Source organism: Corvus moneduloides, chromosome Z (genome assembly GCF_009650955.1).
Source record: "Corvus moneduloides isolate bCorMon1 chromosome Z, bCorMon1.pri, whole genome shotgun sequence".
Lineage (NCBI taxonomy): Eukaryota > Metazoa > Chordata > Aves > Passeriformes > Corvidae > Corvus > Corvus moneduloides.
Window position 1 is genome coordinate 51577707 of NC_045511.1, and position 16139 is coordinate 51593845.

The 16139-nt window shown below is 41.7% G+C and overlaps 1 protein-coding gene across 3 annotated transcripts in view; it reads right to left on the reverse strand.

Annotated features, from left to right (window-relative positions):
* APBA1 (amyloid beta precursor protein binding family A member 1) overlaps positions 1 to 9051 on the reverse strand; it is an 89892-nt gene extending 80841 nt beyond the window's left edge. For 2 of the 3 annotated variants that reach the window (XM_032097176.1, XM_032097174.1), the window contains exon 1: positions 8897 to 9051. The gene's annotated coding sequence lies outside the window, so the exon portion shown is untranslated. Of the gene's footprint in view, positions 1 to 884; positions 1051 to 8896 lie in introns of all 3 variants that reach the window. The other variant, XM_032097175.1, reaches the window with a different exon arrangement.
* Positions 9052 to 16139: the final 7088 nt, after the last annotated feature.

The window sequence follows — 16139 nt, forward strand, 5'->3', positions numbered from 1 at the left end:
CCGTCCTAAAACCCACTGGCATTTCAGCCAGGTCTTACATGCTGTTCAAACTGAATACAAACTAAATACAAATAATTACAGGGGACACAGCACAACACCTCAAATATTTTAAAGATGTGATGGCTTTGCACTGGCAACAACGTCTTCCCATCTGAGCATGAATCCCCACAGGTGGCAGGCAAAGACCAACAAAACCTACCCAAAGGCTTCACTGGGTGAGTTTTATGCGGATTATACCCACTGTTCAGTACCTCACTACATTTGAAAAGTCAACATGAAAAAGAAGGCCACCAAGGTTCGTACACTACTACATCGTAGTAATTGCGTGAGATATTGCAAAAAGCCATGAAGCCATGGGATTCCTGTCATACACTGGAGAGAGGGGAAGTCTTCAACAGGCAGAGTAAATAAAGTGACTGTGGATTTGCACCTAGTTGGAGGAGGTCAGTCTCCTGATTTTTTGATACACTAAGCATAATAACAGAGACACGGAATATTATAAAAACAGAAGAGCAGGGGTTTTTGTGTACTGTCCTTCAGTCTTTACAGTTCATATGATTATTAAACCTTCAGACTGATTTTGGAACTATTTTAACAGACTAAAAAAAATATGATCCTCTTCCTTCCATCACAAGAAACTCTCAATTCATCAATCCCACCCTGTGAATCCCTTGCTGGTAATCTCACCCTCTGGTTTCAGGTGTAGGACACCTACAAAAGTATAATACATAACACTTAGTGTTTCTAATGACCAACAGCCCTAAAATGACTGTTTTACACACTGCTGTTTGAAAACACAAGGCTTTTGGGCAGGCGGCTAAAAACCTTTCTTTTAAATACAAATGAGGAAGTTCCCTTTCTTAATGTAAAAAAGAAATTCTTACCTTATTGTTGTTTGTGCTATTCTGTTATCCAGAGCATACCCAGTGTACATATATGAACTTGCACTACAGTGCCTGTGGATGCCACTGCTTACAAGAGCATAACACAGACCTTAACACTGAAGATCAAAATTGCGTTGTGAAATGCCCAGGTTTCAACAGTTATATACTGGAAGGAAAAAAAAAAAAACCAACATTTCATCCTCTGGTTATTATCTTCATGGATAAAGAGGCTGAAGAAAAGGTATCTTGAATAAAATATAAATTTACAACACCAGAACTGTGACATACAAAAATTGTCTTTGTTCCATGCACAAAAAGGTTGTTCACTCCACTTTTAGGTTGTTCACTCCACTCTTAATTCCTAGAGAATTACCAAAGGTCAATCAGTTTTGAAGTAGGGAACTTTCTACCTTTCTGAAAGTCGACTGTATGAATGTTAACTGTATACAAGCTGCAATTGTGCTTTAGTATTTACTTTCCATGCAATTATATTTCCACGCTGACATTCAGCTCAAACTGCTTCTATTGGCCATCAGGGGGCAATTTATCCTGAAGGGGGTCTGACAGAGAATCAGATCTCCTTTAGCAAATGTACTGTTGTTCTTGGTCAATGACAGCTCACAACAGGACCCCAGTGACACAGGCACTGTCATAACTAGAGCAATGGAAGACATCAGCTGATGCTCCATGTCACCTGTGACAAAGAGTCACCCGATAGATTACTGAGACCACTTTTTATCTAAAAAAACAATTATACAGGCAGCTTATACACATCTTAATCAATATATTCTTCTCTTTCCAGGTTACTTATTTGACTTTCTTTGAGACAAAAATTTTGTTCAAGAGGCTGGGTTATCTTGACTTCAAACCCAGATATAACCAAGTCAGCAGCTAATGAGAAATACTAGTGGTTTTTTTTTTTAATAATGTAGCTTGATTTTAATCCAAAATATGTTTGATGTATTGTAGATCGAAGCAGTAAGTCTGTGTAGCTCTTAAAACAGAAATGTGTTTCATGTAGCTTTTAAATTTGCATTTAAAAGCAGCTTGACCTAAGCTGAAATAAAGACATTCAGTCTTTACAGTTTACCCAGGTGAAGAAATAGAAAGGTATGTGAGGATGTGTGGAGTCCAAACTCAACTTTAACTGCTACTTAAACTGCTGATTCCAAAATCACTGCGGGCAAAGGGTGCCACACCAAAAATACAATGCATCAAAACTGCCTGACTTGGACAAGACTTTAAACTAGGGCTAAGCAGTCAGGTTAAGTGTCATGAGGCTGTAGTTGAAAGTCTAAAGCCTGCATGTTGAAGCTAATGCAGAGCCAGTATTATGAAGTACACTGTCCCCTTGGGCTGATGCCCATCTCCTCACCAAGAAGGCATCGAGCTCAAACATCTCCTTCTCATGTGCCTTGCAGCCCTAGCATGATCCTACGCAAGAAGATTTTGAGGACTTTGAGATTTTCTCATTGTTACTAAATGAAATTAAGATGCCAAAATCTGAATGAGTTGTGGCAATCTCATAAGTGGATTACATTAATCATTTATCAGCAAGGAATGATAATTGTTAAGCAAGAGCAGAAGCCTGAGTTCATCCTTATTTATCACACTGAGACAAAATGTATAATAGCTGCGAATATCAGAAATACACACCAAGTTTGTGGAAAGGTTATGTAAAATGTCCACTATAAATACAATGGAATTACAAAGCTAGAGGCTGCTTTTGCACTGACTCTTACTTAATACACATTTCTGTCAGCTCACCACAGCATTACTGGGAGAGATTTTCTCATTAAGTTAAATGCGACTGCATTGCACATAGATACTAGGAATGCTGCTTAATAAATTTTCCATTTTTTAAACACAGTGTTCTAATTTTGAAACCGCTGCAAAATAACACCAAGAAAACAGTTTTCTAAACTTCTGGGCAAAAATCTCCTCCATCTTGACCATCTTAAAAATTCAATTAAAAAAAAAAAATTTCAGGTCACTGAATTGGCTAATACAGCAAATGCACCTGTATTTCAGTCCTTTCCTAGGGGAAATGGCAGTGGTAAGAAGGACTTAAAAACAGCACCCATAAGGAGATCACTGTTTCCCTCACATGGTACATGTCCTTCACCCCAACACTCCCATCGCCCCAAATGCCAGCAGCAAAGCAAGCAGCTTTCTGCAGGGCAGCTGGTCCAGCAGAGTATGAGGAGGGCAGGTTGGAGGAAGGTCTCTCTCCAGCAGTCATATGTCACCCCATCACACCAGGACTGTAGCAAAACCTGCTGCATGAGCTGGTGTTTGACACCACGGGAGGCAGAGCACTCCACCTTCAGAGCTTCCTGCCTTGGTTAAGCCACAGCACGTGCAGCCCTTGTCTCAGTCACCTGATTAGAGCAGAGCTTAGATCAGATGGCATCCAGGGATCCTTTCCAACTGAAATTACTCTGTGATCATAAAAAAGCTGGTGTGAGAAAGCTGTAAAGAAAAGAGAAGGAAAAAACCCTCAGCTCCCCACACACATCATACAAAAACACATCAATTTCCTCTTCCAACACTGAAGGCAGTACCTGCCCTCCTTACATTTACCTGGGACACCAACACATAAAAAACCCTACTGGTTTTGCCTGTTCTTTGCGTTTGAAGAGTGTTAGTTTAAGCATTCTGCTGATGTTAGCCTGGGAAAGACCTGGAGCAAGAACTTTTACCCTGTGGTTCTTCACCTGACTTTGGCGAGAGCTTTTTTAGTCTCAGTTGTTCTTTTAAAAATGTTTTTCCTAATTTAATTTTATTTAGTCTGAAGAGTTACATTTGAAACTTCCAAAGTACCAAGATTTCAAACATGATCAAAGTCTCATCAGAACAGACCCTACATAAACACATGGTAGCACCAAGACTGCTGGCAAGAACTTCAACTCACGGATCAGAAGAAATAAATACAATTTTAGAAATCCACAAACAAAACCTAAGCATATATCAGGAAAACTAAGTCACAGTAATGTATGTTTAAAATCTTCCATTATGTTCTTACTTTTTTCCTCCTCCCTCTGTTTTAAAAAAACCTTCCTTTTACCCAGACCACAAGTTCTTGTCCACCCAAGTTTTGAGAAAACACATTTATTAAAAAAATAAACGAAATCAGAATGACCACCACACAAAGAATGATCAGAAAGCTATTGTCTTATGTGCATAAGTGAAAATTCTTGCAGAGAAATAAAACTGTTTAACCAAATCAATACAGGGGATCCAACCTATAAATATTAGATATTGAACCTTAACCACATGCATAGAGAAAGGCATTTCTGACCCCGACATGCATCCCCAAAATTGAAAAAATAAAGCAAAAGTGAGTCAACATAGGGTAGTTGCTCAAATGATCTTTGCCAAGACGGCCACATTTTGTAGCCTCCATGGCTCTGCTGTTCTGGTGTTTTTCTGACCTGTGTTCATCTTCTGAAGTTCAAAGTTTGAAAATTAAATTCAGCAGGCACATTCCTGATGCACAAAAGAGGTTCAGAACAGTTTATTAGTTGACAAAAAAACTACCACTAAAAGGATTCAGCCTAAATTCCAGGGATGCTGCTCAGTTGTGACTAACTCTCAGACTTTAAATTAAGTCTCTCCCTCCCTACACTCACATTTTTCTCAGATGGGTGACAAGGTTGTCATCTTCCTAAGAAAAGGAACATTTATGGACGTACTCATCAGAAAGAAAAATGCAAGTAATGCTTAATTGCTGGTTTGTGAGCAAGATTCGACAGACCAAACAGCCTGAAAACAGGCTGGACAAGATAGGGGGAAGGTATATGGCTAAAAAAAAAAATAGTTAAACATTCTGAATTTTTGGTTTTAATTGGCTAAACATCAAAGAAAATCTCCTCCTTCTGCTAAGCAATGGGAAAAACAGAGGCCCCCCACGTGGTTTTTACCTCATGTAGACTAGATATTGTTTTAAATACTTCTAATACATTTATTTCAGTTTCCTTGATGATGTACAAAACACCACTGCTTATCCACTTACATGGGCACATGGGTGATGGAAACTTCTCCCAGTAAGTATTTGTAATTAGACAGAAATCATCGCAGGACTCACGATGGATCAGGTGAGATGCCACCTGCCTAGCAGCATCTCCGTAGAAACAGAACTCCCTAGAAACAGAATTGCACTTTCATTCCTCCTCTCATGTCAATATGGATGGTCTCTAGTGGAAAGGGTTTAGTGTGGAAACACACGTTCTTACGGTTCTGGAGTATCTTCAGCTAAGTCCTCTGCCATCCACAGCTGTCATGTACCCATTGTACTGCTTCTGTATTTATTTCTTCAGAATTAGGACAGACATTGTCATCATGTGCCTGCATATGTGAAAGCACCAAATAAAGATGCTTCCCTAGGCCCCTCCAGTAAAGCAACAAACATGCAGCTTTTTAGAAGAACATCAATGCATGCAATGGAAACAGAGAAATACTGTCACACCGCTCTTAGTAGCTGACTTATCAAAGCAATCATTACTGTGAAGCAAAACCAATCAATCTGTTTCTCAGAAACCTTTAACCCCTATGCAATAAGCATTACTGGCAATCTATTAGAGATAAACGAGCAGAAGGTTGTTTGCTAGATCCCTCATTAAGCAGGAATCTTCACCTTCTAGGAAACCAGAAAAACACATTTAAAAATGCATTACTGGCACATCAAGGCTTCACTTAAGTCTATGGTAATAGGATCTTGTTCAAAGTTAAGCTTTAATTAATCAAGCTGCATTGCCTATGGACAACATATATTAAACTATCTGAAGCACCTCTAATATTTTTTAATTAGCTTTCTTTTGAGCTTAAGAGAAAAGGTCTGATTCTTCTAATTCATAATCTCATGTAAATCCAGAGCTGCTACGATCAATAACAAACAATTCATGTGCCAAGGGAAAAAATGCTAAATTTGAAGTATCTAGGGCATGAGATGCAAGTGCAAAGTTTTAGCTCTCTGCTTGATTTTTCCTGCATTTTGTCTATTTGAAGACTTTGAAGTTTATATTATAATTCCTCTTTTGTTTTTTTAGCATGTTCATTAGTTTGGATACTAACCCTAAACTCACCTACGTGTGGCAACATGGTGTTTATTTTCCCAGCCACCTTTTCTGGACTTACTATCAGTTTCTCCTGATTTTGCTTGCCATAAGCATTACCACACACTGACACAACCTAAAGCCAAGCAACAAAACCACTGCAAATGACTACCCACACTGGCCTGTTAAAAATACAAAACAAGCAGCTGAACAGGAGATTCCATTTCTTTTTACCCTCATTACTTTTCTGCTGGCTCTAGTGCTGATAAGCACTGCTTATAAAAGAATTGTTAACTACATTTCAAAGATGCACACAGTCCTCATACTGAAGGCTTTTTAAGTTTAAGAACGTAAGCATTGCACATGACTTAAAATGGTATCAAAGAAGTCAGAAGCCTGGTCCTGGTCCAATTAAAATTCATTCAAACCTCATATGCAAAGAATTCAGGTTTCTCATTTGCGCTGCTACTTAGATAGATGACGCAAACTTTAGTGTCAAAATTACTAGTCCCTTTATTCAAAGTGTTATGGAGTACGTACATTCCCATAGAGCAAACAAAACGTTCAGATTCAGATGTTTGTATCTTCAAAAATCCACACCCAATCTCCCTGCCCCAAAATAATAAGGGCATGGCAGACTACAAGATTTTCACCTTTGGCATCCACGATGCCACCACGTCCAGCATCACAAAATCTCTTCTAAAGCAGCTCCTATATTTTAAATACATAAAGTCAATTCTAACAAATAAAAACAAAACATAACACCAGAATGCAATTATATCCTTTCAACAAATAAGAAATTGCAAATTTATCATCAACAAAGGATTGAGAATTAAATTAACTCAGGAAATTGTGAAAAGGATTTTCTACTAAGTAACCAAAAAGGGCTATACTAAAAGCTTTGGCATGTCTCCCTCTTAACACACCAAAACTACATTTTCTATCTACCTAGATGTACCAATCACCTCCCCAGCATTCTTTTTGTAACTGAAGAGCTAATCTGTAAGCACTTTTATTTTGATAGCCTTCCAAAAGGCTGGCCTTGCTTCTGTTAAAAGACAGCATAGTAGCCAGAAAGTTTGCTACTTAAGTGAAGATAATGCACTAATGTAAGATAGAAGTATCATTTTAAGCTACAACTAGAAATGTCCAAGAAAACTTAGAGCAATGAACTACATGATTTACAGTGCACAGCCAACCTTGAACCACCACTACTTTGTAGAAATCAGTTTGGCCTAAAAGCTCATTGGTATCCCAATCTCAGATCACATTTTCCAAGGAAGGCAAGCCGTCTTTCACTAAGGCTTACATTTCACTCACCAAACATCCACAACATTCATCGAAGTTGCATTGCAACACTAAATGTTCTGCTTTTGCAGTTTCTTGTGATCTTCCATTATTATTCACTGGACACTTAATTTTTCTGTACAAATAGGCACAAATGCACAGAATTCAACAGTAACTGCTCCTGCCTCCTGAGCAGCACTTCTGGGCACCCTATCCTGCCCCTTCCCCCACAGCATGAGAATCAAAAGTAAACACGCACCTCACTTTTGGTTTGGCAGCACATACAGAATAAACACATTCTATGTCACCATCACCTCTTGGGAAGAACAGGCATCACGTGCTTGCTCCCAGCAAGGGCTGCAAAGGCAGGTGCAGCTGGTCCAGATTTAACAGCAATGCAGCAGAACCTAGAGTACTATGACTGGAATATTTTGCAGGGCAAGTTGGTTGGGACCCCACAGGTCACAGTTGCAGAGCAGACACAAAACTGCAGCCAACCTCGGTGTACTCTTATCAGCTAGTGTAACATGACACACGTCAAAGGCAAGAAAAACACTACATGGCTGATCTGCCCTACACCCACATTAGCTCACTCTTAATGTATGCAGAGTCAGGCAAACATCTCTGCCTTCTAGTTCCTCAGCAGCTACGAAAACAGCCAGATCTGCAATGCACTCTGTAAAGCAAACTGCAGTTCCACAGCTCAAAGAATCTACAACAGAGGAAAGCAAAAAGATGTAGTTTTTCATCCCAGACCCGCAGTCCCATCTCTCTTAAAGAGCAGATTTATGATGGCAGTAAAACAAGTCTTGGTAGACTGCTCCTATTGACTCTGATCCTTACAGAAAGCAGATGTAGTGCGTACAGCTGCACTGACCACGACTGTGATTCAGGCAATCATTGTTATCAAACGGCTTTTCCGGGGAAAAAAAAAAAGACGAAGACTCCTTCCTTTCCCTGAAACCAGAAAGTGAGGGTAGCAGATATCACCTTCCCCCAAGCCCAGGGGTGGAGAGCACGCTCCTCGGGGAGGATGGGGAGATCCAGGCCCCACTGGGTTCCCTGCTGCAAACCGGGACGCGGCCGCAGATCCCGGCAGTATCTCCCGACGGAAGGGGCTGCTGTGACCGTCCTGCTGCGACGGCGACCACTCGACTGCCGGATGCGAAATCCCCACATCCCCCCTTCTCCTTTCCACCACAGAAAAGGTGCGGGTGCAAAAAAAAAAAAAAAAAAACCAAAAAACCAACCAAAAAAACCACCAACTAAAAAAGAAAAACCAGCAAACCAGTGCACAGGGGTATGCACGGCTCCACGCAGCATTATTCTACACACAACCCACCCACACTAAATAAAATAATGCAATAAATAAACGGAGGGAAAGCACGCAATGCCCCGTCGGAGGCTGGGATGGAGGCGGTCATGGCCGCGCTGGCGCCGCTCCCCGCAGCCCGGGGCAGGTGCAGAGCTGCCCCGCCGGCTCGGAGACGCGCGCACGGCCACGCAGCCGGACAGGGGCCGCCGCAGCGCCCGCACCCCGCTGCCGGCAGGAGCCCCGGGCGGGACAGGGCCGGCATCCCGCGCCGGGCACCCTCTCCCCAGGCCCGCCGCCTCCCCGACCCCCGGCGCGGGCACAGCCGGACCCCGCTCCCGGCCGCGTCCCCTCCGCACCTGGTGCGGGTCCGCGCCGCCTCCTCAGCAGGCAGGGCGGCTCCGGCGGGGGCGGCGGTGCAGCGCAGGGCAGAAAGCCCGGCAGCCGGCCGCTCCTCCCGCGGCCACCATCTTCCTCCTCCTCCTGCCGCCGCCAGCACCGCCCGGGCCGGCCCCTCCCACCGCACCGCCCTCACGCGTCAGCGCGCCCGCTGCCTCCCTCTCTCTCCTGCTGCCTCCCGGCGGGAGCGGAGCCCGACGGGCGTGGGCGGTGCCGCCCCGGTGCGCCGGAGGGGGGCGGGGGCGTCGTGGCTCGGCCGCCCCTGGGGGCTCCCGGCGCGGCGGGGCGCGGCCCGGCCCCTGGCCGGTCACACAGCCGGGGCGCTCCGGAGCGGCTGCCGGTGCCTGGGCAGCTCGGAGCGCCGGAGGCCCTGCAGGGCACCGACCTGTCCGTCTCGCCTTCCCTGGGCACGGGCCCCGCAGCCTTGGCTTGCCCCTGGAGGGAGGAGGCTCCCACCGGCGAGGAGGTGTGAGGGTGGGTGTGCCAAGGCATCGCAGCTGCCAGCCGGCCCTGCGCGTCCGCCATACCTGGGAGGAAGATGCAAAGACCGAGGTGCAGTACACCTAACCAAACTGTACACGCAGCCTGCAGGGAGGCTTACTGCCATGCTAGAAAGGGCTTACCAGTACCTATTTCCCAAAAGACTTACTCCCGTGTTCACACACACAAAACACAGCGTTGGACCTTAGCTTGCATCTATAGCTCCTGCTCCCTGTGCTTAACTGCCTCAGTGATTCCACACATGCAAAAAAATTCCTAAATTCCGGAAGATAATGTATTTATGGTATGTACATAAAATAAGCTATCAGAAAAAATACACCTTTTTTTTTTTTTCCCCCCAGCCAGACTGATATTTAATCAGTTTTTCATTTTAAAAGAGGCCAGGGGACTTTAAAAAGCCTAACAACTGATGCAAAATTGTAGTATCGGCAACCTAAATTGGTACATTTTGACAGTATTGTTAATTTATCTCTTCAGGAAATGTGATAAACATCTGTGAAGTGCTTAGGCAAACTCCACTGCAAACTATCATAAGTAAACTACATATAAAGGCTTCTAACTAATTACTATGATAACTTGGTGTTAGTTTGGATTTTAAATCTGTTTTTCCCCTTCCGGCGGAAAGAGACTTTTTGGTTCTTGATAACAGGGTAATACCTATTCTCCCGTTACGATACAGTTCACTCTGTATTGCACAGCTGCACTTTTAAATGCCCAATGCCAAAATGCCACAGTATTCTCCAAATGAAGACTTTGAAAATGAGAGTATGAAAAAAATCTTGAGAATAATGAAGAAGGCAAGAAAACACAATTCTTTGGACATTACTACCAAAATCCTTTCCTCTTGTTTTTAATACATTGCAACACTACATTTCTTTCCCTCCCATGCTAATAGTTTCTATTCATCACTGTTCTTCTGTCCGGTCCTGGAGGAACCTTCCAACCTAACATTTGTAGCAAAAATAAATACATCGGGAGGAGATGTCTGTTCCCTTCTTTTACATCCTGCATATATGGCCCAGGAATAGCCCCGGTTACAACAACATAAGGTGTATAGAATGTGCATGACAGATTTCCAAAACTATTGATTCTTGGAGTTACATTAGATAAAACACTTCACTTGCAATCAAGTTCCTTGCCACTGTTCCTCCTCTCAAAATAATGAAGCAGTTGGTCCTGAATGTGAACTAAATTTGCCCTTCTCTAAGAGGGAGGTTTGCCCACGTGACCTCTAGGGGTCCCTCCCGACCTACGTTTTTCTGTTACATTTTTATCGTTTAAAAAGATTAACTACAGCAGTCTCAATGACTGCTGAATTATATCCTAGGAAAGTTCATGTCCTAAACGCATTTTTCTCCCACAGCTCCACCTTACTGCATGTGTTTCACAGCTCATGATGACAGGTGTTCTAGCACGTAAGTTGTCTGTGAACCTGAACAGACAGACGCTGCTAGAACGCAACAGTATTAGTATTACTAATGCTGCATTAGCATTGACCTTCGGGCTCTTACTTGTTTTCGTGAACATCATTATTTAGTCAAATTTCAATATAGAAAATTAAAACCGACTTAAAAACCAGTAGGAAAAGCACCAAGACTAATCTGTAACATGTATAAAATCAAGTAGTGCCGTGGATGAATCAATACTGCCTGCTGGATATTAAATTACAACCTTCTGAGAGTGACAGTTTTCTAAGTTGCTGTGGTAATCAGTGACAAATACGTATCAGCCAGCTTCTGGCATATTTAGACATTCTTGCTAGGTAAAAAATGCTGTTTACACTGAACCAATTTTTTCATTGTATATTGGGGGGGGGGGTGGTGGGGGGTGTTGCTATTTATATACCCATTAGCCTAGATAAAAGCTTTGGCCCTGGCAGTTCAGACACCTTCCCCCCTACATTAGTCTACTAATCTAGTCAGTTTCTATGTGTTTTCAGGAACTGGACATTGCAATGATTTTAGGTGTGTGTGACTTAGTTTCAGGCTTGGCCAAAAGCAAAAACAGCTCTCACAGACTGAAAAGACCAGTGCAACCTTGACATTTTTAAGGTCAGATAGCTCAAGGCCCAGGAGGGACAGAAATGAGTGCTTTCTGCTGTCTGAAATCTTGGGACTACAGTTTTTGTATCTCAAAAAGCATTAATCCCTGATTCTAGTGATGTGTGCATTACCTGTTGCTAGAAGAGAGGAGGCTGTTTCAGGGGTGCTTGCTGGTGCTGAAATAGGTGGGTTTCAAAAATAAATGTTTTCAAATTCTGATACTTGACCAATGAAGTAAAGAAAGGCAGTTTTATGAGTAACATCTTCCAGAGTCAACCATCTTCTTTACTAGCTTCTTGGTCTGAAATAGCTAAGTCAGTAGCATGGAATCATATCTATGGTTTTCAAGCATAAAAGGCAAAAAGCTTTAGTTAGTGGTGAACTAACATTAGTCACTATATGATAGATGGCAGCAACAAATGAGATGCAAAGTGAACTTGAAAGAAGATATATTTATTTCTTGCACTAACATCTTTTGCTCTTGTAAAGTAAGATTGCTGGGTTAGGTTGAAGAATGACTGTCATTTGGAGAGGTGAAGAGAGTGGGCAGTGCACATGATTGAAAGGTGTCAGTAGATGGCTAGGTGAGAAATGTTCCAGCATTAGTACATGAACCAAGTTATGGTGAAAGGCAGCCTTATGGCTTTTGCCAGAGAAATGGGATCTTTAATCATCTTGCCGAGGAAATTTCAGCCTTGCTCAAAGTACATATATGAGTATGTTCACATATAACCATTTTGTCTTCAAAGTAAAACAGAAGAAAGAGAAAATGCTAGACCTACATATTTGTCAGTTTTAGGAGATCTATGGGAGTCCAGGCAAATTTAAATTGTTGACAGCACAGTTCCTTTAAATAGTCTGCTAGTTGTACTGTAAAGATGTAGCAAACTCCTAAGATTACAGGCAATCTCTTAATTTTTCTTCAGTTTAATTTTAGATGAAGGTAGTCTGATCTTTTAAGACATCTCTTGAGGGTTTTTTTTTGGCCATGGTTTTACTACATATCACCATTAGAATAAATTGAACTATGTTAACAGAGTGAAGAAAGTGCTTTTTTTTTGTATTAACTTTTATTAAAATGGAGCCTGGATTTATTTATAGTTTTATTTCTTTATATTGATCTGTACTAAAAATCATGCTTCATATATACTTAATGCAAATCAAGATGCCACTAATTGTAAACTGTTTGTGGTTTAATTCTTACTATGTAACTAGTGGTGTGAAAAAGGAAATGGTGTTTGAAATCAGAAAATGTAATGTTAAGAGACTCTCCTGAGCAATGGCTGCTGTGAAAACAGTATGTGCAGAAATTACTTTCAATAGCAGCTTTTTAAATGAATTGTGGGAAGTAGGAGTATAAACAGTTAACCTGTGAATTTTTTTTTCTGTATGAAATATGTTCACACAGAAGTTATCAATAGTAAGACTGAATACGGTGGCTCATATGTGGTATATCACAAAAATGCCATGGATTCTTTGCTGCAGTTACAACATTGCAGTATTAGTAAATAGTATACCTACTACTCATTAAGCAAATACTTTCCAGCTACTGGTTTTGTGGAATTTAGAAACTGCAGTCACAAAATACACATATATACATGCATATATATACTTGTACTGTTGAAGAACATATGAGTACAAAGACCACTCAAAGTGCAATAAAAAACTTCCACAGAGACTGAATTTCTCTCCCTTGAGTACATGACCAATGTCCTATGAAGGCCAAGAGCCAGACCAGAGAGCCACGTCCTTGATGCCTCCTCATCAGGACCCATGTATGACAATACATTAACCAATTTGCATGTTGCTAAATAGATGCACACTGAGTGTTCCTTGTCTTTTGGGTCCCTAGCAGGACCTGTCGTGCACTGTGCAGTGCAGAAAGGGAAATTGTCTGCTTTAGTAGAATTAATGAGCCCTTTCACAATATATGACAACAGAACAAAAGTCACAGCAGTCAGGTGCTAAACACAATAGCACTGCTAAATCCTGTCCTACTCCTACAGATTCATCAAAACAAAACAACAGATCACTCCTGTTTTGTGCCACGCCATGCTGTTCAGCTTATTTAACAGTATGTTATTATTAAGTAGTGTATCATATTCAAACACAGTCGTCTTCCTGGCCCAAGTGGGGACATAGTCCTTATTCTTCCTATCAAACCTTAAGTACCACAAAACAAAAACCCCAAACAAATATATTCACTGTTTCAGAAAATAAAAAATGGAGATTAAAAAAAAGTATGATAGTATCTTGCAAACTAGTTACCATACAGACGTAGGAAGGCTCAACTTCACTGACATAGCCAGATTCCCAGAAGCCATAAAGTAGCTTTTATCCTTCACAAAAAGGGATGTATCAGCCTTGAGGTTTCCAGACAAGCAGGTCAGCCTGCCTGTTCCTTGCCGTGGTAAAGCAGGTGTCTTGTGCTGTGTGGTTACTCTCCTTTGGGGTAGTGCACCCGTATTACTTTCTGTCTATGTTCAGTAGGTTTTTCATCTCCTCCTTTTCCCTCCATGTTTAAAGAAAGATATGCTTTGTATTTCTGCTTCCCTTATGGAAACCCCTAATCAGAGAGGAATGGGGATACGCATCTTCCCTTCTCTCCCCTCAGTGTCCAGAGTCATCAACAGGTTGTTCCAGTGCTACTTTCCACTAGGTCCCACAGGCAATCTGACAGTTTAACTCATAAGCTGCTAAGTTTGCAGTGGTTAGTTCTGCTAGCAGGGATAGCAAAGAATTGACATTTTCCCAGTTCATTTTTATGTTCCTAATTATGTCTCAGTGCAGCCAGCTTTGACCTGCTGTGTATCAATAAGCATTTAAGTCTGAACCCCTATTTTTTAGCCAGTGGCACCCACTTCATTAATGAATGCTCTCTTCGTCAACTGAAGACCTACTGCTGACCAAGACAACCCAAAGTCCTTCTAGACAGAAAGGGAATTTATCTCTTTATATTTCATGCTGTTCCATTTCCATCCTCATTATACTCACTTAGCAACTATTCAGCTCTGCCACCCTCAACCCCAATTACTCAGTTCAAGCAGTAGTTGCAGTTTTCCCTCTGTTTTTATGGTTGCACTATCTTACAGAGAAAACTCAACTACTGCTCGAATCTCATGAGCAGCTGGAAGTGAATTTTAATTTCTGTACTAACTCAGTTCAAGCACTACCTAACTGAATAGCCTGTGTTTCATGAGACTGTAGGAACCAATAAATCTATTCATTTGAGGACTTTTTGAAAGCTTTTATATTTCCGGTCAAACTGAAAAGGCTTCAGAAAATAACAAATAAAGCTGTTATGAGATAAAAAAACCTACACTGAAGCAAGATTTTCAGCTTTCCTGGAAACAGGCAAACCTGTTTGTGCAAGGGTATGTAAAGGGAGAGAGTCTCTGCTCCCTTATGGGTATCTGATCAAGGACCTTTCCCATACCAAAGGGTGTAACAGGTAAAGAGGGAGCAACAAACAACAGTACAGAGACCAAACCCAATAGGTGAACTAACAGAGGCAAAGACAAGAAACAAACCTAAATTATGGGTTATTAAAAAACCACAGGCAAATTGGAAGAGTTCCAACAGATGGGAGTGCAAACCTGAGGGTCTGAGGTGTCCAAGGGGGTTGGTGTAGCTGTGCAGATGCGTGAAGGATGTGCAGGAGTGAGGATGGGGAGGTAGTGGACAGTGGTAGACAGCAAAGGGTACAGAAGGGGCCAGTTACTAATAAAAGACAGACAGCACCTTGTAAAGACAGCAGTTATGCACAGCGAGAAAGGTTCCTCTTCCCCTTTTCCTAAGCAAAAGCCATATTGTCCTTCAGTAGTGAAGATACCCCAATGAGGAAAGAACTTAAGATCAAAAAATTATCAGCGGCTACTAGATTTTCATGGCTTCACCAACTTGTTTGAAGTGCTGATAAATCTCCCTGGCTTAAAGCAGTCACATCCTATACAGCTAAAGATACACACACAGCCATGCTAACCTGAAGTGACACGACAGAACTGGGATATCTTTTAGTTTTACTTTGCTTCATGCCTGTTAAGTGTTTAAAGATGTAAGCTTTCAGAGTGGATGATGGTAATGTCCAGACTGATCTTTCTCCTCCTATCTTCTGTTTTGACTCCACTTGGTAATCACTAATTGCCATGGAAACCACTATGTGCACCTGCACTTATGTCATTTTTCCCAATCAGACAGACGTGTCAGGGAGATTAATACTTCTGTTTAAACAAGCAACCTTATATGGGGAAAGAAAGCAAGACCTTCAAACTCTACAGGTTCTGCAGCTAAAAATCTTTGTTATCCTCATCTTTTGAGCTACAAGATACAAGTAAAGGGTACTTCAGCATAAAAAAAATTATACTATGATACTTAGAGGGTATGTCAGAGTTGAGAATATATTCGAGATTAAAAAAAACCCCCTCACATTATATAGAAAACTTCCCACTTCCCTTCCCACTTCACTTCAGAATCTGAAAAACACTTGCCCTCCAAAAGCTGTCATCTTCCCCTAGGAACTGCTTTTGTAGTTTGTCAACTTCTGCATGTCAGACATAGCTCACGCAGGTAATACCAAGACTCAGACAAAAAAGATGCCTCTGTCCTGCTTTTTTTCCATGCAGTGCCCCACAAACTTACCCCCTCTCCTACTGCTACTTCT